At 48.1% G+C, this 24,653-nt stretch overlaps 1 long non-coding RNA gene and 1 other non-coding gene across 3 annotated transcripts; both read right to left on the bottom strand.

The window, feature by feature from the left end:
* Positions 1-780: 780 nt before the first annotated feature.
* Positions 781-6,947, bottom strand: LOC116830929 (uncharacterized). Of its 2 annotated transcripts, none has more exons than XR_004375102.2 (4): positions 6,843-6,947; positions 4,759-5,174; positions 4,382-4,545; positions 781-2,125 (listed from the first exon to the last, which is right to left on the bottom strand). It is a non-coding gene; the product is annotated as an uncharacterized LOC116830929 (long non-coding RNA). The 2 variants fall into 2 exon arrangements; XR_004375101.2 differs by lacking the exon at positions 6,843-6,947 and adding an exon at positions 6,275-6,400.
* Positions 3,448-3,578, bottom strand: LOC116830949 (small Cajal body-specific RNA 15). Its single transcript, XR_004375106.1, has one exon.
* Positions 6,948-24,653: the final 17,706 nt, after the last annotated feature.

Raw genomic sequence — 24,653 nt, 5'->3', positions numbered from 1 at the left:
CAAGTAACTCCAGTATCTTTTGATGATCATTTCTTACACAAAAGCAAGTGATTTCTGTTCTTGTTTATGTTTGACAAAGAGCTGTATAAAGATGACCAGAAAAGCAAAGAGCTTAAATCACCACACAGTTGGCAGATGAAGCCAAACATGCTCATAATTTACACAAATACCACAAAGCTAATCTTAAAGTCAGGTATTTTGCAGCTGCATGAAGTCCATAAAACAAGATAATCAAATATGCCTCACTCTCATGTGAATCATCAGCTTTTGCCACTAAGTGAGGCCTCGTGAAATAATCAACTATGCATTATACGCTCAGTCATTAAAGACATTTTATAAAATGCCCATGCTTCTCATTCAGTTTTTCAGCAAAACTGCAGACTAGGCTCTTCATGGCACTGTGCTGCCTGCAAATAAAAGCTGCAGGCATCATTTTTAGCATGCGCTACTTAGCCATCCTCACATCTTTAGATGCCAACTGTACTGCCATTCTCAAATCTATTCATACACATCTCACGACTGCAGCAAGGAAGAACAGAATTGAGGAGCTTGTCTTTGATGCTGTGCCCTTGGCGTGAGGGCTCCCCAACCTGGGTTTGAAATACTTTGACCCAACATTTGATTTCAGTTGCAATTTATTTGTTTGGACTTCACTTAGGAATAATATCAGGCACACGAAGGTACTGGAAGGCTTGCTATATTCCAGCTGTCAAGTCTGGAAGGATTCCAGCTTTAGGTTGCTTCCCAAGTGCAACAAAGCTATTTACATTAAATCAAGAATAATTAGCTAAATGCAGTAAGGCACATTTATTTAGTATTAAAGTTACAAAATAACTGGTACAGCTTTACATACCAAGAATGCTCCAAGAATGAACCAAGTCTGCAAAATACACATTCCATAGGAATAAACACAGGCCTTGAAAAACCAGATACCAGCATTACAGGAATAAGAGAAACAATTCAGGTGCGTGCTGACAATTTAAGATGAAAGCAATGACTGCTGCTAGCTCCTCTCTGAAGATGTCTGGCAATACCAATCTATCAAGGTACAGCATCACCTTTTAGAGTTTATCCTAGCAACAATCCACAGATTCTAAAGTCAGAAGAGACCACTGTGATCATCTAATCTGACTTCCTGTATAACACAGGCTGGACAGTTTCACCCACTAATTCTGGCACTGAGTCAAATAACTTGCAGTTGGCCAAGAGCACGTATTTTAGAAAGACGTCAAGGTCCAGATTCTTAGCTGGTGCAAACTGTCTTAGCTCCACTGACATCAGAGCTATGACAATTTACACCAGCTGAGAATCTGTCCCTTAAATCTTGATTTAAAGACTTCAAAAGATGGGGTTTCCATCACATCCCTTGGTAAGTTGTTCCAATATCTAATTACCCTTACTTAAAAATATAGGCATCATTTCCAGTTTGAATTTGTTCAGCTTCAGCTTCCAGCTACTGGACCTTGTTATTCTCCTATCTGCCAAATTAAAGAGAGTCCTCTAGAATCAGACATCTTCCCCATGTTGAAGGAAAAACTAATCAAAATCTGGAAGGAGAAAAACAAAGCAAAAAGATGACATAAGAGAAATATTAAGGTGACTGAGTAACCTTCTGAGGAAGCAGCATTAACCATGTCACTTAAGGCACAGGGGGAAGAACTTTTCCCAAAATAGGCTTATTAAATGACTGCTTGCTTCCATCTAGATACAGGTGTTTTCCTTGACATAGGCTCGAATGATGCCACTCACCACTAACAGTGTTACATCCTAAAGAGAGTCTTTCATCCATATCTATATTCTTGCCCCATCCGCGTATTCTTTAGTTCACGGTGACCAAGAACCTCGTCCAGAACATAATCCAGCTGGTAAGCAGTCATCAGAGTCCATAGCACTTCCCCACCTCCCCAGGATACAGTGAGGATACATCATTGTGAGGGGCTCAGATTGCTCTGGCAATGGGGACCTGTGGAAATACCGTACCTAGGTCATCGTGTTGCTTGCTTTATGACTCTGACGGATGGAACAAGCCTGGTGTTTTACTACTGAATTGGGTGCTGAGAACAATAGGATTCTGTGTTCGCTATAGGGGATGGCACATGACTGGCAAAGACAGCCACAGAAACATCTAAAAAAGAACAAATACACAACAATTAGCTACCAGGTTACAAACAGAGGAAATGAGCTTGCTGAGTTTTGCTTAATAAAAACGTTACTGGCTGGCTGTAGTCCAGGCATCTTTCTAGGGAATCCAAAGCTTGCTTAAATATTTATAAAGCAGAAGAGGCACAAGCAACCTGAGTTTTTTTTAAATCAGCTGTCACTATGAGTAATCTTTAAACACACCCCTCTGTATTTAAGATACCATTTCCATTACAAGATCTACCGAGCCGTAGGAAGTTACATCAGGCCAGAGTTTTTGCACACGTGCTCTCTGTAGAAGAGAAAGTTCAGTGCATCTTTACACAAGATAATGCGCGCCTGCTCCCCTTCAGACTGAAAGCCGCATTTGAAAATAACGGATGAGGTTCCTACTGGGCTATCCTCCAAAGTGGCTCAATTTTTTTTTTTTTTAAATAGCACCCCCTCATCATTGTAATATGTGAGTACTTCACTCACATTAACAAATTTACCCTCAAACTACCGTCCATGGTAAGGAAAGACCAACCCCATTTTGTAGATGGGAAAACCGAGATACACAGAGGTCCTTTGTACAATAATAATGATAAATAAATTACCCAGGATCAGACAGGGAGTCTATGGCAGAGCAGGGGATTGAATCCAGGTCCCATGAATCTCAGAACAGTGCCTTAACTGCAAGAGTCTCCTTCCTCCCTGATCAAACACACTAAGGCACTAGGTATTTTTTCCACCAGTGGTATCAAATATTTAGTACCAGTCAATCTACAGTAACTGTTGCTATTTCATCTCAATTGTCCACTGCTAATTCAAAGCACCGGTACACAGTGTCACCACTTGAGGGCATCAGATGACACTGTTTTAAAAGACTGCATTTTGTGGACATGCAGCATGAATCTACCAGCTGCAGAGCTGACAAGTCCAAGAGACAGTCACTAAGCAAGGGATACTAAGGAAACAATACAGTTTGCAACTGGTTAACACAATCTTTTTTTCCATCCCATTTCTATCACCATCCAGTTAGAAGAGGAGTCTGGAATAAAGGGCTCTAGGATGCTACAAGCAAACAAATCCAGGTTATACAAAATACAAAAGGCCAATAGTGTGAATTTAACAACATGTGATGTGACAGGCTTAAAACACAATTAGTGAAAGGGTTGAAAGGTAAATGGAATTTTAAAATTCCTTCCGTTTTAACAAGATAATTAGTTCTTACAGACACATACAAGGACATTTTCTTACAATATTTGATTTTTAACTTGACAGCATCCCTTTAACTGCCATAAGAATTTCCAAAATAAAGTGAACAGTGATTGTTGGTAGCTTAAGTAAGTCCTGACTCCATCTCAGAGACAGGTCCTGTTCTTCTACCGTTTGATTTAGGAGGATAGTATCAGTAGAGTCAACTTGACTTCACGGGCTCTACTTTCTTAGTCCTCCAGGTGAACATCAGTAAGAAACTCCTCATAGGAGATTCAGGAATTGAATCCAGCTCTCCTCCATCAGAGTCCAGTGCCATAACTCACTTGGCAGCTGTTGCTTAACCCTCCTTTTTTCTATTAAAGGATTAATAGGTTTGAAGCCCATAGGCATTTTTATACTCACCCTATTTTAGGCACTTGATCAATAATGTTTAGCACCGATAACCATATTACAGTATTATGCTGTGGAGATGAATAATAAAAACAGACAGAAAATGTGCAGAAGGCACCACAGTAATGGAACAAACTCTTATTTAATATTCAGCTTTAACCCACAGTCTGCATTCCACTAAGAGCTGACCACATAATTTTCACTGGTTTCAAGGCCCTGTCTATACAGAAGTTTTTGCCCTCTTACAGTTGCATTAACACTAGCGTAGCTCCAGTGGTGCTACAAAGAGTGTACACAGGGCTCAGGTGTTTCTCCCACTGTATCACCAACACATGCCGTAAGAGTTATGGCCATGGTTATGGTGGTGAAAACACCACTGGCCAGTTTATGCTAGTGCACTGCATTGCTACCACAAGTGGAGCTGGAATGGAGCTAGTCATATAGTGTAAGAGTTTCACAAAAACCTGTGTAGACACAAAACTTAGTTTTAGTGTAAACTGTAATACCTGAGATAGTGCAGTGATGGCTGCACGGACAGTCTGAGCTTTCCCTTGACACAGCTTTGGTCTACGAGTGCTTTTCAAGCCAATGCACCCCCAACAGCAAGAACCCCATAGACAACATGAAGAATGATTGGTTCCTGCAGTCTTACCTTTCCAATTTGAGAAAACACTGAGGTCAGAGAAGCTTCTATGCTAGCTGGCAAGGGGCCCAGTGAAGCCACTGTTGGAAGCAGTGCAGAGGCACTGAAGTGACGGAAGCGATTTCTCCAGTGTGTCTACAAGTCATGCTAGCAGATCCCAGCAATTGATGAACCTAGAATGAACGTATACAATGAAGACAGACAGTTACAAATAAGAAGGTATTCTAAGGCTTACTATACAGCAAACTTAATCATACACAGCCCCTTTACCACACAAGAGGGTGCTAGAGACTGAGCAGCACTCACCATCTGCCTTGAGGGCTAGTTAAATGCAGTTTTATTGCGGTTAAAAGGCCAAACCTTTAAGCACAATTAATTTTACTTACAAAGCATGGTTCTTTTTCAAACTCTTCTTCTATGGTGATAGACTGCAAGATGCAGAATTGCTGGGGTGCAGGCCCCATCCATGCCTCTTCCTTCCTCTAATCTGTCCATAATTCACTTCTGCCTTGGAACATCTCTTTGCCCAGGGTTGCTGTGGAGGCAGCACAAAGCTGATGGTGCTGGCTCTGCACCAGCACAGGGGCACCTGCACAGAGGATATTCCCTGGGCGACCCCTTATGGCATTTCCATTGCAACATCAGTGGGGAGGGCCCAGAATTTTTACTGCGTTGCTGTGCATCTGACATTTTCCTGTGGGCCTTCCCCAGGTGACAGAAGTTGCTCGGCAGAAGATTCAAGGCTGCTTCTCATCACCACCATCTTTAAGGTCATTTTATTTCTGGCCAGTTTCAGTCATGCCTAAGGAAAACACACACTTTTTATGTTGGTCTCTGATAGAAAGAAGTTAAAAAAAAATCCTGGCCAAGTTTATTTTTCCCTGTTCCAAGATAAGGCAATAATTACTGGGATGATCCTCTATGCGCCTTACTGTACTATTAATTTTCTACTAAAATTGGCATAAAATGTTTCCTATGATCAGTTTATCTCCATGTTGCTGAGACTATCACCACAATTAAACCCACTCCGTACTTGATAAATCCTACATATTTTTGTTACGGATAAGCCATCACCTGGAACAAGATCACGCCAACTCTGCAGAGTTAAGACAGATGCTCTTGTGACATAAGATAACATTTTCTCAGACTTAGCAGCCTAAGTCTTACTGAAAGTCAATGAGACTCAGGTTCCCAACTGACATCTGAAAATAGGAATTAGGCACCTAAGTCACTTAAGCACTTATTAAAATTACACTCTTTGGCTGGAACAAACAATTCTTTAAACATGCACGTTTAATAGCACAAATAGAACTACATATTAGAATATAGATGCGCCTATGCATGCTAGATAGCCATACACTCGCATTATCAGACTTGTGATGAAGCGGAGCCCACGGAGTCCTTTAATTGCTTATTTCAAAATTTTAAAAAATCCCACGCACATTTCTGGTTGTGTGCATAACTTAATTCAAACTCTAACTCAAGAGAGTGTCCGCCTTTGTAACCTAAAGCCAGACTGTCTCAAACAGTAACACAGATTCACACTTTTCACTGAGATTCCATGCTTGTCTCTCCAGGAGTCACAGTCCAGGAGGCCCCCAGGAGTCTGAGCTGCTACACCAGTGCACCCACCTTTACTATGTCCAGCTCCAATGATGGGAAATTCTAGCGAAAAAACCCTAGCAAAGACAAGGCCAGTGTGTCACTATGAAACTAAGAGCAGGTACAAAAAAGAGACAAGACCCCATGAAAGCGGCACACAGAACTGCCACACTCCAGGTAGATTTCCCATCTCCTTAGGAATTATCTGCACCTTCAGATTAACCATTTCAGGGGACCACATTATGCAATATTGCCCTGACCTCTGCTATAACACAACAAAGGGAGTTACAAGCACGCTACTGAACGATGTGCAGCCGCGAGGGCCAGGCTGAAACAGTCCCCTCCCATGGCTACCACCCAAGGCCAGACGTTCCTGTTCCACCACAGCCGAGCTGGCGCGGTCCGGTGCTCCCCGAGGCAGCCGGTGGGCTCCTGGCTCATACAGCGAAGGGGCCGCTGCTCGCCACCGGGTAAAATACCAGCGCCCGCCAGTCCAGCACGTGCTAGGCCAGAAATAAATCCCTGCGCAGAGGTGGGGCCACCCTTTCACCCCCATCGGGGTCCATCTCCGGGGCAGCCTCCCCCCACCTAGATCCCGCCTGGCCTGGGGCAGAGGCGAGGCCTTTGTGCAGCTGCTCAGCCGCCCGCAGGGCTGCGCGGAGCGGGAGGCCCAGGGATTAGCTGCAGCGCGACCCCCGGGGGGGTCCGGAGCCATCGCCACGGGCGCCCAGCGGGGCTGTCCCGCTCGCAGCGCTCGGGGCTCCCGTGCCGGGCCGGAGACACTCAGCGCCGCCTGCCGGGCCCGGCCCGAGCCCGTCCCTGCTGCCGGCCGGCGGCTGGGGAGACACTAGCGCGCGGGGGCACTTACAGCGGCCGGCTCCGCTCGCTCTCGCACGGCTACAAAGGCGCCGCACGCTGCAGCGACTTCCTGCTTCCGCCCGCCGGGCCTAGCGCGCTGGGGCCCGGCCCTCGCGTAGCCCCCTCCCTCCAGGAGCCTTGACCCAGTGTGAGCCATTCCCCCCGCCCCGCGTGCAACGGCCTTGCCCGCCAAGCTGTGATTGAGGGGAGGGGAGATGGGGGACGTCCTGTTAAAGCCCCTTGCAAGAGCCTGTTGTTTGCCGGAGCACTGGGAGTTGTGGGGAATTTGTCGCTGACCTCCCCGAGGACCGATACAGCGTGCAGGGCAGTGTTCGGGTCGGCTCCTTAGCCGTGATCCCGGTTTGCGGGTTTTGGGGAAGCTGGTTTGTTTGTTTTAAAGACAGACAGTTGTAATTTTCCAAAGTGTATCTTTTCCGGGGTTAGTTATAAATCACTATAAATGCATACACCGCGGCCAAGATTTTTAAACTTGACCGTCTCAAGACTTTTTCAAGGGTGCTGACCCCACACGGCTGAGATTAACTTCCAAGGGAACTAGGTCCTTGGTTGAGGTTCCTCAGGCCCTGATCTTACAAACCCCAAAACACCCGTGTTTAACTTTATGCAAGTGCAAAATAAAAGGGCTACAGGAGACTTAAATATGGATTTAGGGCACATTTTTCGAAAAGTATCTAGTGTTTTTGGATGCTACAGTTATAGGCACCCAGCTTCCCAGAGAGAGTGCTATGGACCCACCCTCTGCAAATCAGGATCTTTTGAGGTGTTTCAGGTTGGGCACCCAGCATCAGTAGCCACCTCTGAAAATGTTGGCCTAGGAGCCTTGTTTTAGGTACGCAGCTTTGAAATTTTTGCCCTAAATGAATAGAGCTGGGTGGGATGGACAGTGATGGATGGCAGTAGATGAAGCTGGGTAACTAGATAATTCTAGTTCTCACCTTTGCTGCTGCTCCTGCAGCAGTTTATCTAGCCAGGCTGCAACACCAGGGCAAAGGTAGAACAGTTTACCCTGAGCCATTTGATTAAACTTCATACAGGAGCTTAGATTTTGTCAGAAGAGCCTACCTTTTTGGCAGCCACAGTTTTCTCGTGTGATTCTTCTGGTGTTTTAGCCTTTTGTCCACAAACCTCACAGAGGCTTAACAGTGGTTCATAGACTTTAAGGTCAGAAGGGACCATTATGATCATCTAGTCTGACCTCCAGCACAATGAGTTAATGAGATCCTGTCGTGAGAAGGAACATTACAACTGCTGTTCACATGCATTTTCAGAGAAAGGAGTCCATACAGCCCCATAACTAAAGTAAAACATTCCCCAAGACAGGATAATTATACATTTCATGCTGATTCTCAATGGTGGCACCGTCACTAGGTTTTTGATAAGCATCTGCTTAGACCTCACTCCTTCCTCCCTTTATCACATTCTGTGGGAGGCTGCCAGAGCCCACGTAACAAATTGCTACTGTTCAAACACACCAGAACCAGTAATTAGAAAAGTTGATGTACAATGGAGCACAGCGGCAGTCTCTCACTGCAAAGGAAGAGGCAGCTAACTTTAGAATTTGGAGAAAGCCAAAGGGCAGTCACACAGACAGTTCATCAAGGAAGTGCAGGCTCAAGAAGAGAGGGGAGTATGAGCTAGACAAATCCAGATTCTTATTTCGAGGGCTTACATTAGTTTCAAAGATACATTTTCTTGAGAAGTGATTTTGACAGGGCCCAGGGGCTCAGCTGGTAGATGGGCAGTGAATTCTGGAGAAGGGAGCTATGCCTATTTACACCAGCTGAGGATCTGGCCTCTCTCCTTGTTTTGACTTTTATTTACTCTTTGCACGAATGTTCTTTCTTTCCCCCAAATGTCACCATCTTCTGGGTGCCCCTTGCGCTTTGTCTCTTGGCCCTTCTGTTCTTTTCCTTTTTATACTTGGGGCTGGAGCCTGCAAAGATTTAAGCAGATAATTTTTTGTCCTCTGGCAATTGCATTGCCTCCACACTCACTCTGTGGACTGGGCTTAGCACTGGCACATAGATGAATGAGAGCCAGAGAACTGTGAGAATCAAGAGTGTTTGAAGCAGTAAAGTCATTCTCAAAAGCATTTGAAGCAGAGCTGGTGGAGTTCCGGATCTTCATTTCCCTGGCAGGCCAAGCTTTTCATTGCCCCCAAATCAGTAACTAGAGCCTCCAAGACTGCTGACAGTTTCAGGTGGACTGGGTGCTAAAGACCATTTTGATTTGTTTTTAAACTTTGGGTAATTTTTCTTATGTGAATACACCCACAAATTTTTCTTTTCAAGATACTTTTAGATCCCTAGAGAATAATCCCTTTATTTACAGTATTTTTTGGTCATAAAATGGCAGAGGGTCACTTCAAATCTTTGTTCTGATGCTGAACTGCAAATAGACTGCAGTAGTAAATCCATTCATATATTGTGCTGGTGCAGAGTGAGAAATATTTCATGATTTCCTATGTAATTAAACTCTTATTCAGATAAATATGTCCCATAAGCATTGTGTTTGTCTATTTATAGTCTGGATTTGTAAAACTTTTTTTTAATGGGAGCCCTTCCCTGTTCGCATATGCTGTTTTATTCTACCACCATCTCCGCTACAAAGAGAAATTCATGAACACAGTAAGTTTCACTTTGAAATCCGCTGGGCAGCGCAGAGCCAACTGAAGCAAACAGTGAAAGGGAGGAGGACACAGTGCTTAGATAAATCTGAACAGACCGAGCCTTGGGGGTATGTCTTCACTAGCTGGCCTGGGTGGGAGTTCTGCTTTCATTGGGCTAGTAACTTGCCCACTTGGGAATGAGGATGCAAGCTAAATCACTTGAGTGCTGATAGTCCTTCAGTGTCTTCCCACAATTCCCTGTGTGCCCAGAGGGACAGACAAGTGCTTCCACAGTTCACTGGGAAAGAATCATAGGGCAGGGCAGTTTACTGAGCACAAAGAACTATAGGACATACCCCCTGAAGTCCTACTGACACACAGGTGCGTGGAGCACCAGTGTGGACAGAGTAACTTCAGTGAGCTAGGCTAACTTAGGTTGTCAGACTCTGGTGCCGATTGTCCCAGTCCCTGGTATAAGCAAATTGGACCTGCAGAAAAGGAAAGTTGGTCATCAGCCTTTTGGAAAATGACTGTTGCTCTAAATGCTGCTGAAACCTGATACAGTAAACACTTGGATAGCCTAGCATGTGGGGTGGGAGGCAAAGAGCAAAGGCTTTTTCAAGCCTGTGCTAACTATTGGCTGTTCTATTATTAACTTGAGGCAATTTGAAGGGGGAGGTCAGGGGCTTTGACTGCTCTGATATTAAAGCTTTAAAAAAGAGAAAGAGACCACAGTATTGACCGCTGATGACGCTGCTTGCAGATAAAATCTGTCCATTTTGTCTGCAGACCCTTAATGTAACTTCAGTGGCCTGACTTCACCGAAGCTTAAGTCTGATTTATGAGCTACAGCTTTTTGCACTCTGATCCCTCAGAGCTTGAACTTTGTTCTTCAACAACACCCCCTCACGAACATGGGGGAAAAGGTCACATCTCTCCCATTCCCATACATGGAAGTGCAGGGCCTACAATGATATTATGCCAATTCCATTAAGCCCCAATCTTCTGAGCATGCTCAGAGAGCTCACTCACATTGACACGAGAGAGGGTTCTCAGATGCAGTGTAACTTCCTTACAGTCCATCAGTCTTAAAGAAAACATGTTTTCTAGCATCATGATAGCTGCAACCTGCTCTCTTGCTCTGTAGCTATCTCCATATTAACCCTCGATTTGATATATAAATATTCTCATCAGGCAAAAGGGGCCCATACACCCCCATACAGATCTATCTATTTTATCTATCAATAAATGTAGACTTTTTAGCTTTTGCCATGTATGAAAAAGGCATCACACACCCTATTTCTGAGGCTGAGTTGTGTCTCTTTGATTGGTTGCATTCTTTATGATGCCAGTATGTCTTGAATGAAACTGTGTAACTGACTTGGGAGTCAGATCTTCCCAGTCCCTTGACATGACTGTAATCCAGTGTCCAAGCCCAGTGTTTGGATCCCTAACATAATGGCCGTTTCAGTTATGGGGTGAAGGAATAGCTGTATTTCAAGCTCTGGTAGAAGGCTCTAACTGCTGTTACCTTTATTTGTAGCAAAAGCAAGGAGTTAAACTTGTCTACACAAATGTACTTTTATAGACAATTTTGGAGAAAAAAAATCTTTAAATTCCATAGCACCTAGAAGCCCTAGTCATAAGCCCTGTTGCTGCCCCTTTGTTTTGTTTGTTGATATTAATTATTGCCACATAAAATGCATTTTAAATGGCTCACCAAAGGTAACATGCATTACACAGAATGGTTCCAGAAGATGGGGGCTGGCAGATCAGGGACCATTTAAGCATGAGAGACAATGGAAAAATGAAAAGGTCATATTGTGCATTGTAAAAGGCCTAAAGTGAGAAGGAAGATTAATATTAATTGGAGGACTGGCCTAACGTTTGGACAGTCAAAGGCAAGCTTTGTATGAGGTAATAACACATGAAAAGTACATTCCTAGGTAGAAACTTTCCTGATTCTGAGACGGTTGCTCCAGCACTGTGGTCTACCCGTTTGGGGTACAAAAAACTCGACAACTAGTTTATCATGGAAAATAGTGTCTTGTTGATGTGAAATCATCTCGAAATTTCCATATTCTCGGGGATATGTTATAGCACAGGTGATCTGGTCACAGTGTCCTTTTTGTATGATCAGAAGTGAGGAGCTAATTCTCAAATGAAAAGCAAACACAAAAACCAACCAACAAAATAAGGCACCTTTTGTAAATGGACCTTATCTGCCACTGGAAAAGTTAGACCAGTATTTCACTATTGGTGCAGCTGCACCAGCAATATCAGTGTTGGAAGTGCCAGAGTAGAAAAACCACCAGGTGTTTGTGCCATTGTAACTCTGCAGGGTTAGACCAACAGCAGTAAATACACTTGTGCCCTGTCTATGCTTGGTCTCACTCCATTGCTATCATCAGAGGAGCTGCACCAATGGTTAAAAAAGGTCCACTAGTTGCTAGTGTAGATGTACCACAGAGGCAACTGACAGTCAAGTAAAGCTACGCATGTCCCAAGTACTTCGTCTTTGAAGGTGAAGCTATTGTCTTAGAAAATCTGCATAATTTCAGCTAGATCAGATTTCACAGTTCCTTTGTGGCCTTTCTTCTCTAGAAAGTCTCGCCCAGTTCTGAGACCAGGATTATGCAAGACACATTTAATGAGTTCCCAGTGGGACTGATTCGACAAACACCAATTCTGAAATCTGGGAACACAAATCTTAAAACAGAGGAGTTAATTGGAATGTACGGGATGAGTCTGAACTTTACTTAGCCTTGACATTTGCAGGCTCAGGACAGAGCTATGTAAATGTAGAGTGTGTGTGTCAGGGACCCGTCTAGTGGCAGATTCACCCTAGGAAGCCAAAAAGCTTGAAGAGATGGATCTGTCGGTAAATAACAATGCCCATTGAATCAGACTCCGAGCTCAGCTAAAATCGCTGTAAACGTGGAGTATCTATGTTAAAATCAGTGGAGCTACCCCCCAAGTGACTGAGCTCAGAATATGGTCTGATATAATTCGAAAGGTATTTTGCTTAGGGAAGCTGAGGGTTGTACATGTACTTCTAAGGTTGACCCAACTTTTTCAGCCCCTCATCTAGGAACACTACAGCCTCTGGTTTCAGCAGCGGCAACACAAATATCACATTGTTAAGATTTACTGAGCCAGCATTAAATATGTCACTGATGTTTAACTAACTAAACAGAGACACATACTCTGATGTGGTTTAAAGAAATTTGCTATTAAACAGCATATTTTAAAATACATTCAGGGTTTTTTTTCCTTTCTGCCTGTGATGATATAGTGGGGAGAGCTTTCTGAATTCAGCTTGTCAGATTTTTGTCATAACACAGGACAGTACATTCACACATACTGCCAGCGATTTTGTGGTGAGCAAAATTTCAATCTGCAGTGATATTTCACAGGAAACTTTCTATTTGGACAAATGGATTTTTCTCTCTCTCTGAAAGTAACATCAAAAGCCAGTTCTTCTGATGTACTGTACTTCATAGAAATACTGTCTAGGTTGAGCTGCTTCTGTTCCTGACATCTGAACTCACAAGTACATTATTATAGTCTCAGTTGCTCATAAAATTTCAGGCCAGAAGGGAACACTATCATCTCCCGCACCACACAGGCCAGAGAATTTCTCCAAATGAATCTTGCAGCATGTCCACATCTGCTGTTTGAGATACAGCATAACTTAAGCAGCACACACACACACAAAAGAAAACCCAACAAAAATCTCTTTGTAAACAGAATACTTAAAGGTACTCCCTTCTCAGTTAAGGTTATCTCCATGCTAAATTTCAGCATTCAATCCCAGCTGTTTTAGCTATTGAACTGTTTAAACAAAGTTACAATAATTTTTTCATTACTAAAGCATTCCTGTCCCCCACACCTTAAGGTCAAAAATGGTTAAAACATTTTTTCTCAATATTTCCCCCCAAAAATCAACAAACAAAGATAAATAGCTTGTTTGAAAACCTGGAAGTGATAAAAAAAACTGCCTGCTTCAGGGCATATACCAGACTTTTTGATGGAGTCAGGAAGAAATTTTCCCAAGGGTCAGGCTGTATCCTCTTTGAAGACATGAATCCTTGAAGACATAAAAAGAACCCTTCATTGTTCTGCCTACATTAGAATTTAGTTGTATTAATTAACATGTGCTAAACCGTGGGTAGAAATTCAATGTAGACAGACTGCGTTATTTAAACTTGCTCAGAACAGGCCTGGCCACATTTGGGAATAATTTCAAATGAGTTCTCGAATTTATTCCAAAGTAGATACATGCCCATGGCCAGGGGCGGCTCTAGGCATTTTGTCCATGGCAGATAAAAACACCAACAGTCAGCTGGAGCCTTGCCATACCAGCATCATTCCTGCCACCAGTGGAGAAGCATCAGTGCAGGGATCAATAGCAAAGTACTCAGGAAAGAGAATGGTGGAGTTGCAGCCTAAAAGGGGTCCAGAAGCCAGGGAGTTTGCAATGCTGCCGTATAATCTGGGAAAGCCACCAAAGAAAGAAAATGAGCAACTGGATGGCTGAGGAACTGGCATTGGGATGCAGAGCTTTTCACCTGTAGGTCATTGGTTCAATCTAGCCCAGTTGAGTGCAGCTGGAAGTTATCATCCGCCGGAGATTCCACATGGAGGACTTCCAACTGCATGGCAGCCTGGAGTCTCCCCAGCACAAAATCCAGTTTTTTTCTTCAAATAAGGAATAAAACCCGGACGTTTGTCAGAAAACGCTTTGCACAATGTATGTTTCAAACATCCCTCTGAGCCTCAAGCCGCTTCCCCAGCAGCAAACATGTGATGTCACTCTCAGAAGTCTTTTCTGTAAACACTACAAGTTTGTTCCTGGGTGATGCAGAGGCTTACAGGATAGTAGGTTTGTCTTTGGTTTTCTGATAGGAAAATACGGTTTGTTAGCGTGGAACTAAAGTTAAAGTCGTCTGGATTTAATTGTTTTCTCCCTTTGTGAAAGGAGTTTGGCATTATATGGCTTAAACTGCAGAACCAGAAAGAAATGGAGATAGTGGGAAAAGTGAAGCACTACAAGGAGATGCCAAAAAGACAGAGGCTGAGACTAGGAAGGTGCTGAATTTACTCCAACTCTTTTTAAAATTAAAATAAAACTGGCCCCATAGCCCCTTTGAACTCAAGGTTTTTTTTATTAAGCAAACACAAAACCCACCACCACCACTTTCCTCCGTGCCCCTCCAGAGCTAACCGATCACTATCTTCTGTCTTGCATTTACAAAACTCCAAGAGAATCAGTTCAGGTCATCTATTCTTTTCTAATATACCTAAGGGCCCCTCCTCTGGTCTTGGGTTTTCCTGATCACTTAGCTGCAGACAAGGGAGAAAATTGCTGGGTGGAAGCTGAAGGGGGAAGGGGCAGAGAGCTTGCAGCAATGGGCCAAAAGACATAGAAATAGTCTCAATTCATAGGCCCCGATTTTTGGGTCTGGCTGAGTTGTTCTTGCCACAAGTTCCGAAAGGAGGTGTGGTAGATAAATTCAGCTTTGTGCTATCTTTGCAACTCTTTGATCCTGAGGCTCCTGGCATGACTTTAGAGCAGCCTCAGGATGGCACTAAGTTTTGCCCAGCTACATATGGCTTCTGTAGTAAGAGGAGGCCCTAAGATTTAAACCTTGGTATCAGAGGCCTGAGGCCTGAACTAAAGTAATGGTCAAGACTTTGCTAACATAAAGCAAAGTTAAGCTGTGAGCCAGAGGCAGGCCCTGCTCACAGAGGCTGGCAAGGAAAGGGCTGATGCAAGAAGATACGTACCTAAAAGGTACTGAACACTATTAGAACATTCACATACTTGTACATTCCACACAGATAACAAGGAACAGACTGATCCATCCCAATGACAGGGGCAAAAGGGTAATATGATGGATAGAGTTGTTTTGTTCAAACCAACATGTACAAGGTGAGAGCCGGCACCTTACTACGTAGAGGGGTTGTACCTTGCTATGTAGAGGGGTTGCACCTCAGTAATACGTCAGGAATGATGTGTAACTTGTTTGTACCTGTGTATAAGAATGCATCCCTGGGGCGGTGTCTTTGTCTGGCCGAGGGGGCAGTGGAAAGTCCCGCCACTGACTGAGCCGAGTCCAGTGACCAGGGGCACATATTCGTAGTATGCCCCGAGTTAGGCTAAGAAACGTACAGGGAACTATTATTGTGTCCAATACGGCAATAAACCTGGCCGAAGTGCCTTCGTACCTTACTAGACTCTGTGGTCATTGGGGGTTCTCTTCGGGTCTGCTGTGTCAGCTATCTGCAGAGCTGGGGCAGCACAGGAGGGAACACACGCACGCACGCAGCCGAGTGATATCAACACTGAACAGAGCAGAGCACCACACCGGTAGCACATCTGACAACAGCTTCAAGAGATCATTCCAGAAGCTAGAGATTGCTGGAGTGCAGCAGCACTCTAGCTGCATCCCCCAGCACTGAAGGGAGCTTTTGAAATCTGATCTTTAGGACTGAGATGGATGTCAGGCTAAGGAGGAAAGAGGAGAGGGTCCTGCAGAAATAGAAGGAGAGAGAATCTTTTGGAGTTGATGGAGGGAAGGCACGAGCTGCCAGGCTGGTGAGGAAAGGAGACTATATTCAGTGGGTGCCTACTGGGATGGGAAGATGTTTTAGGGGTTGGTCAGACACAGTGGTGGCTGTGGGTCACATTTAGCTGTAATCTACTCCCGGTGACAATAAGTCTTAGGGTATGGCTACACTGGCACTTTACAGCGCTGCAACTTTTGCGCTCAGGGGTGTGAAAAAACACCCCCCTGAGCTCTGCAAGATACAGCGCTGTAAAGCCTCAGTGTAATCAGTGCCACAGCACTGGGAGCGGGGCTCCCAGCGCTGCAAGCTACACCCGTAGAGGATGTGGTTTACGTGCAGTGCTGGGAGAGTTCTCTCCCAGCGCTGGGGCTCCCACCTGGCAGCGCTTTGAAATTTCAAGTGTAGCCATACCCTGAGATGGGAAAAGGAGTGAACAGAGCTGCATTCAGTGGTTGCACATTAAGTGATTGTGAAGGATTGTTTTATGTCAGATTAAATATGCCTATATATCTATCTGGTCTGGTAGGCCGGTGTCACGGAGTGTGGGGGAGTCCGGCCCTGCACCCCTCTTCCTGGACCCCACAGTGACTTTTAGCCAGCCAGTAAAACAGAAGGTTTATTGGACAACAGGAACGCAGGTTACAGCAGAGCTTGCAGGCACAGTCAGGACTCCTCCATCGAGTCCTTCTGGGCTTTCAGGGTGCTTGGATCCCAGCTAGGATACCCTGAATTCCACCCACACAGCCCCAAAACCCAAACTGATCTGCCCCTCCTCCCGCCGGCCGATTCCTTTGTCCCGTTTCCTCCGCAAAGGTCCTCCCCCCCTCCCCCCTGCCTGGCTCAGGTTACAGGCTTAAAGATCCTGTCCCTCACCTAAAGACATCCCCTGCTCTCCCATCCCCCACACCAGACAGCCCCTACTCCATCACATCTCCCCCCTTTTCAGAACTGAACTGAGCGGGGTCACTCTGCCCAGTGACCTGGGGAAGTTCAGGGCCCCCTCTCCGGGACAACGCGTCCGCTATCAGGTTGGCACTTCCCTTCACATGGACCACGTCCATGTCATAGTCCTGCAGGAGCAGGCTCCACCTCAGGAGCTTGGCGTTGGCTCCTTTCATCTGGTGCAGCCAGGTCAGGGGAGAGTGGTCGGTGTACACGGTGAAGTGTCGCCCAAAGAGATATGGCTCTAGCTTCTTAAGGGCCACACCATGGCCAGGCATTCCTTCTCGATGGCCGCGTAGTTTTGCTCCCGGGGGTAGCAGCTTCTTGCTCAGGTACACGATGGGGTGTCTCTCCCCCTTTTCATCCTCCTGCATTAACACCGCCCCCAGTCCCGTGTCTGAGGCGTCGGTGAACACCCATAAAGGGTTTGTCAAAATCTGGGTTCGCCAGAACTGGGCCACTAACCAGAGCCTCCTTCAGCGCCCGGAAAGCCTCCTGGCACTGCTCGGTCCAGATCACCTTGTCTGGCTTCCCCTTTTTGCACAGTTCAGTGATGATGGCCGGCTATGGCACTAAAGTGGGGCACGAACCTTCGATAGTACCCCCCGCCATCCCAATAAAGGCCTGGACCTGCTTTTTTTGGTTTGGGAGCAGGCCAGTCTCTGATCACCTCCACCTTGGCTGGTTCCGGCTTCAGGCAGCCGCTCCCCACCCGATGGCCCAGGTAAGATACTTCAGCCATCCCCACCTTGCACTTCTCAGCCTTTACGGTTAACCCAGCCTCTTTGGGAGTCGGTCCAGGACTTGTGTAACCTGGGACATACGTGGTCCTCCCAGGTCTGGCTGAAGACGCAGATGTCGTCAATATAGGCCCACGGCAAAACTCTCCATCCCCCTCAGTAGCTGATCCACCAGGCGCTGGAAGGTGGCCGGCGTCCCTTGAGGCCAAAGGGCAGGGTCGAAACTCGTAGAGCCCCAGAGGGTGATAAAGGCCGATTTCAGCCTGGCATCTGCGTCCAGCGGCACTTGCCAGTAGCCCTTGGTAAGATCCATGGTGGTGAGGTACCGAGCACCTCCCAGCTTGTCTAGGAGCTCGTCAGGCCTGGGCATGGGGTAGGCATCAGATACGGTGATGGCATTGAGCTTTCGAATAGTCCACACAGAACCGGATGACCCATCCTTCTTGGGGACCAGCACCACTGGCGAGGCCCAAGGGCTGGAAGACTGCTGGATCACCCCCAAAGCCAGCATGTCCCTGACCTCTCTTCCAGATCCTGGGCAGTTTACCAGTGACCCGAAAAAGGGGAGCATCTTATAGGGGATGTGACCCGGTCTCCACCCTGTGGACAGTCAAATTAGTGTTCCAGGCTGGTTGGAAAACAGCTGTCGGTATAGATGCAGCACCCCTCTGATCTCAGCGTGCTGGGCCAGGGTCAGCTGATCAGAGAGGGGAATGCCTCCAGGGGAACCAGCTTTTGTCCCAGGAATAGATCCACTAAAGGGTCATCTCCCTGCCCCTCCCAGTGTCCACACACGGCCACACCACATTTCCCCTGTCATAGTATGGTTTCATCATGTTCACATGGTACAACCCGACAGGTGATGTGCCCGGTTTGACAGCTCCACCACATAGTTTACCTCATTCAGTTGCTTGATAACCTTGAAGGGCCCTTCCCAGGCGGCCTGGAGTTTTTTTTTCCTCACGGGGATGAGAACCATCACCTGATCCCCTGGTGGCAAAAGGCCGGGCCCGGGCCGTGCGGTCATACCAGACCTCTGCTTCCTCTGGGCTCGGGCCAGATTCTCCCTGGCCAGGCCCATGAGCTCGGCCAGTCTTTCCCGGAAGGTCAGGACATACTCCACCACTGACTCTCCCTCGGGAGTGGCCTTCCCCTCCCATTCGTCCCTCATTAGGTCTAGGGCCCCCTTACTCGCCTTCCCATACAACAGTTCGAAAGGCGAAAAATCCGGTAGATTCCTGGGGTACCTCCCTGTATGCGAACAGCAGGTGAGGAAGTACTTGTCCCAATCCTGCGGGTGCTGGTTCATAAATGTGTTTTAGCATCATCTTCAGTGTCCCGTTTGAACCTTTCCACCAGCCCGTTGGACTGGGGGTGATACGCTGAGGCCCAGTTGTTGTGCTGGACCCCACATTTCTGCCATAAGGACCGGAGCAGGCCGACATTGAAGTTGGACCCTGCTGATCCGTTAAGACCTCCTTGGGGAACCCCACCCGGCTGAAAATTGTCAGCAGCGCATCTGCCACTGTGTCTGCTTCGATAGAGGACAAGGCCACCGCCTCGGGGTAGCGAGTGGCAAAATCCACCACCACCAGGATGTATTTCTTCCCCGACCGGGTCGTCTTGCTGAGAGGTCCACTATGTCCATGGCCACCTTCTGAAAAGGTTCTTCTATGATGGGTAAAGGCCTCAAGGCCGCTTTCCCTTGTCCCAGGCCTTCCCCACCCTCTGGCAGGGTCACAGGATTGGCAGTACTGTCGACATGGGTAAAGACCCAGGCCAGTAAAAGTTCTGTAGCAGCCTCTGCCTGGTGCGCCGGATTCCCTGGTGTCCTGCGAGAGGGATGTCATGGGCCAGGTACAGCAGCTTGTGCGAAAACTTCTGGGGAACACCAGCTGCCTCCTGATCCCCATGACTCTACTTCCCCTGGGGGAGCCCATTTCTCGGTACAGGAACCCCTTCTCCCACAGGAACCTCTCCTTGCAACCTCTTCCTCATAGGTCTGTACCGCACTAAGGTTGCAGCCCAGGGTCCTGGGCTTCCGCAAGGAGGGATCTTTCTGCAACTCGGCCTGGAACTCAGCAGCTGGGACAGGGATGGGACCAGCTCTCTCTTGCTGGCTGGGTCTGAGGCCTGCAGCCTCTCTGAGCCATGCCCCTGGGCGTCCCCACCCCCCCAGGTTAGGGTCCTGCACCTCGGGCCGAGTACCTTCCCCGTTGTCGGGGTGCAGTGCCCTTTGGGCGACTCTGACTACGAGTCACGACCAGGGCACTCTGGAGTGCTACTAGGCCAGTCCTCAAGGTCCCTCCCATTAACACGTCTGTGGGCAAATGTGGGTGTACCCCCACGTCCTTGGGGCCCTCCTTGGCCTCCCACTTCAGATGTACTACTCTCGCCACGGGCACCTTGAATGGGGTCCCGCCCACACCCTCCCCCCCATCAGGGTCAGGTAGGTGTTCTCGGGCACCATCCGATCTGAGCCCACCACCTCGGGGCCGGGCAAGCGTCACCTCTGCGCCCGTGTCCCAGTACCCAGTGACCTCCCTCCCATCTACCTCCAGGGACACAGGCACTCTTTTCCGGAGGGGCAGCCCCGCGCCCACCCGGTTAAACCAAAACCCCAGAGGCTGGGCATCCAGCCCCCCAGAGGAGCTGACCTGGGGACCTCCTCCTCCTTCACAGGTGGGTATGTTCCCAGCCCCCCTTTCCCGGGAATGTAGCCCCTCCTCCGATGGGTTTTTACCCAGTCCACCCTCTGCGGGTTGGGTCTGCTTGGTCTGTCCCTGAGCTTGGGCAGGGCCCGTATGTGGCCTCGTTGGCCACATTGATAGCAGCCCATGTCTCGTGGTCCCCTTGAGTGGGTCGGAGGGACCTGATGCTGGATGTTCCCCCTTTTGGGGGGTTCTCCATAGGCCCCCGCTGGGCGGTCCCATGATGACTCTCTCTCTGCGTTGAGGCAGGCCTGCTCCTTCGAGACTCCTCCCTGCCATCCCCTGCCCGACTGTCCACAAATTGGTCGGCAAGTTGGCCTGCGTGCTGCGGGTTTCTCGGCTTCTGGTCCCTCAACCACAGCCTCAGGTCGGACAGGCACTGCTCATACAGGTGCTCCAGTATGAATAGGTCAAGCAGTCCTCTTTAGTTTGGGCCCCAGCTGTCCACTTGCGGGCATACCCCGTGCGCCCGGTTGACCAGTTGTAGTATGTGATCTCACGGGTTTACGCTGACTCCGGAACCTTTTCCGGTACATCTCAGGAGTCAGCCCAAACTCGCGGAGCAGGGCCTGTTTGAACAGTTCATAGTCCCCGCCTCCGCCCTTTCAGTCGGCTGTACACCTCCACGGCTGTGGAGTCCAGTAAGGGGGTGAGAACTGCGATCCTGTGTCTGCAGGGCCAACCCCGTGCAGCTCGCAGGCATTCTCAAAGGCCGTCAGGAAGGTATCTATGTCCTCCCCCTCCTTATGCCGGGGCAGCAAGTGCTTATCAAAGCTCTTTGTAGGCTTGGGTCCCCCCTCACTCCACCGCAGCCGGGGGCCTCCGGCTCCTCAGCTGGGCCAGCTCCAGCTCATGTTTACGCTGTTTCTCCTTCTCCTCCAGCTCATGCTGGCGCTGGTTTTCTCCTCAGCTCATGCTCTTTATGCTCCTGCTGGTTCGCCTTCTCCTCCAGCTCTTGCCTCTTTAACTCGAGCTCCTCCCATCTCAGCTCCCTTCTATATTCCCCAGCCGCGGATGTCGAGCGTCGCCGGGAGGATCCCCTGCTGGGGGGTGAGCTTCGCTGGCAGGATCCCCTGCTGGCCAGGGGGTCACGGTGCCCTCGGTATTTTGCTGGCTCCTCCCCACCCTTCCCTAGGCCTAGGAAGTGGGGGTCTCGGGAAGCCCTCATCCGCCGGCTGACCGCTCCCAGCGGGGACAGACACTGGTGCCTACGCTGCATCCGCCAGGCTGCTTCCCTCAGAGACAGGGCTCCGGTCTCCCTCCTCCAGCTGGGCAATCAGCTGGTCCTTGGTCAGTCTGCCCCTGTGCGCAGCCCCCCTCTACTTGCACAACTCCACCAGGTCACACTTGCGCCACTTGGCATACATCTTCCTGCTGGCCACTCACAGGTCGGGGTGCTCGCCGCTCCCCACGGTTTCCAGGGGGACCCCTAGTGCACCAGCCCTTCTGAGGTCACCACCTCTCTGCCAGGGTCGAGCTTCAGACTCCTCCGCCCCTGGGACCGCTCGCTGCAGTCCCCGGGGGACCCTGGTACTGCAAAGTCCTTCTCACTGGGCACACACTCCCAGGGGTTAATCACCCCTTTCGTTTTACTGCTCCCCAGTCTCCTGTGCCAATAACCTTTGTCTGTTACTGCTGGCTAAAAGCTCACTGGGGGCCAGAAGAGGGTGCAAGGCCGGACTCCCCCACACTCCCGTGACAACGGTGTAGCGTGGGATATACTGCACCCGGTGGACGGCGCCTCAACTGGGCATAAGTGACTGGGGAGGCAGGTTACAGCAGAGCTTGCAGGCACAGTCAGGACTCCTCCATCGAGTCCTTCTGGGCTTTCAGGGTGCTTGGATCGCAGCTAGGATACCCTGAATTCCGCCCACACAGCCCCAAAACCCAAACTGACCTGCCCCTCCTCCCGCCGGTCGATTCCTTTGTCCCGTTTCCTCCGCAAAGGTCCTCCCTCCCACCCCCCTGCCTGGCTCAGGTTACAGGCTTAAAGATCTTGTCCCTCACCTAAAGACATCCCCTGCTCTCCCATCCCCCACACAGACAGCCCCTACTTCATCACAGCCAGTTAGCATGGCTCCATACACGATGGTAATGGCGTTAATGACTCAGTGTGAACGTCAGGGAATTAAATGCATCGATCAGATGGTTTCAGTGATGATGCATCATAAATTTATAACTGGAAAGCAAATCACTTTTACCAAATATCAATACAACTCAGTGCCTTAACTATGCTTATGAAGACCCTTAGATGTTAAGATGCTGTTGACCCATGTGTGGTTCTTGTTATTACACTGCAATTACTTCCTCCACATTGTATTCTTTCCATTGTAGACGATCTGATGAAGCCATGATCAATCTTTTTGCTAACGTAATAAGCATGAACCTTTTTGCTGAATCACCCACATTGAGGCCCTTTGTAATGGGAGGGCCTTGGCCAGCATGTGACAGCAAATCACAACAGAATCAAAAGAAACCTTTATATGAAAAAGAAAGTGCAATATATATTACCAGGAAAACAAATTATCTGGCAGCTGAATGGCCACCTCCCCTTCCAGGCCCTCTATGCAAAAATGGATGGTGAATGGAGGTTGCACACGTCTTGGTTTCTGACAAAATAAGACGCACAACTCCTGATCCCTCTGCATGAAGCATCCCTGTCCCTTAAACTGCATAACAGATTATGGAATTATCTGCAAGTTTTACAAGGACCGGAATCACTCAACACTATTATTATTAGCATCTAGATTCAGGGCTCTCCTGGCAGTAAGCACTGTACAAGCATGTAACAAAGAAGACAATCCCTGCACCAGACAGCACACACTCTACACATGCAACTGGTGGACAACACACATAGGCAGAGGTAGGCTGGGAGGAAGATGTGACAATGATGCAGAGTTTAGCAGCAAAGCAGAAGTCACAGCTATTCCCTGGCCTAGCCAGTGCCCGTGGGTAGTGACCTGTAGGCATCACAGCAAAGGCAGGTTTTAAGGTGGGATTTAACAGAGAACAAGGTCGAGGCGCTATCAATGTCAATGGGGGTTTTCCTCATGCATGTGGGATGGCACAGGAGAATGTGGGCCATCAAGGACAATGGCTCAATAAGTTAATATGTCTTAGATAGGATGGAGCTAACTGGCAAAGGGCCTTAAAGGCAAAGACCAGGAGTTTGTATTCGATGAGGGGTGGGGCACGGCAAGACACAAAGGGGTACATGATGTGATCGGAGCACTGAGCCAGATCCCCCTTTATACTTCTCTGCAGCTCAAAATATCCCACCTCAAAAGCATATGTGAGCAGGAGCCTTTCCCAACCTGTTCCAGAACAGAGCCCACCCCCCGTGGGCAGGGTCAAATCTCATCCCCTCCCTGGGCAGTGATTGTAGTAAGTAAAACACAAAGTTATCAATGTAACGAAATTCAGCTCAGATTCCTCCCTCTCAGGGCCAGCTGCTCCCAGGATGCCACCCTCTGGACTGCTCAGCCCACACTCTCCAGCACCAATCCTGCCTCCATTACCTCTGCCTGAGTCAGCAGAACCTGATTAACCCTTTCCTGCCAGATGAACACCTGCTAACGGAGTGTTTCAATCAGGCCAATTCTACCCACCTGTTACCCTTCCTCACCTGAAATAGGCAACTACAGCATCCTAAATCAACCATTAACAGCAATACCCATTCAGCAATATATCCTATATCCAGCATTAGGATCAAAAGGCATCCACCACCCTCACCCGCCGACTGAACACGTGTACACTGAGCATTTCCAGTTTGGGCTATGTGCCCACTGCAGACTGTATTGATGTAAGTCACAGCCTCTGGTACCAAAGCTTGGCTGTCTGCCTGGGCATAAATTGCTGCAAATCCTGCTGTCTCCTCAGCATATTCAACACTTCACCCTTGCTTTCACAGATAATAGCCACACTACAACACACCGATATCATACTAGCTCTATTGCTCATAGCATCTCAGCAGACAGCTCCACGTCACCTTCAGCCCTTCAAAACAAACCCTAGCAGAATTGAACCTGGGTCTTCGATTGCCCAAGTAAGCACCCAGAACAGGGGACGGGCCGTCCTCTATAGGGGCAGGGCAACTAACGTGCACAACATATGTTCTCAGAAAGCTGTGACGGGCACATCTCAGATTCACAGTTCTCGATGGCAAGTTCTGACTCTAGCTGGCAAGCCAAAAACAAAACAAACACAAATAAGAACCCAGCAAATGA

The sequence above is a fragment of the Chelonoidis abingdonii genome, chromosome 9 (assembly GCF_003597395.2).
Source record: "Chelonoidis abingdonii isolate Lonesome George chromosome 9, CheloAbing_2.0, whole genome shotgun sequence".
NCBI lineage: Eukaryota > Metazoa > Chordata > Testudines > Testudinidae > Chelonoidis > Chelonoidis abingdonii.
This window is presented reverse-complemented; position numbering and strand designations above follow the sequence as displayed.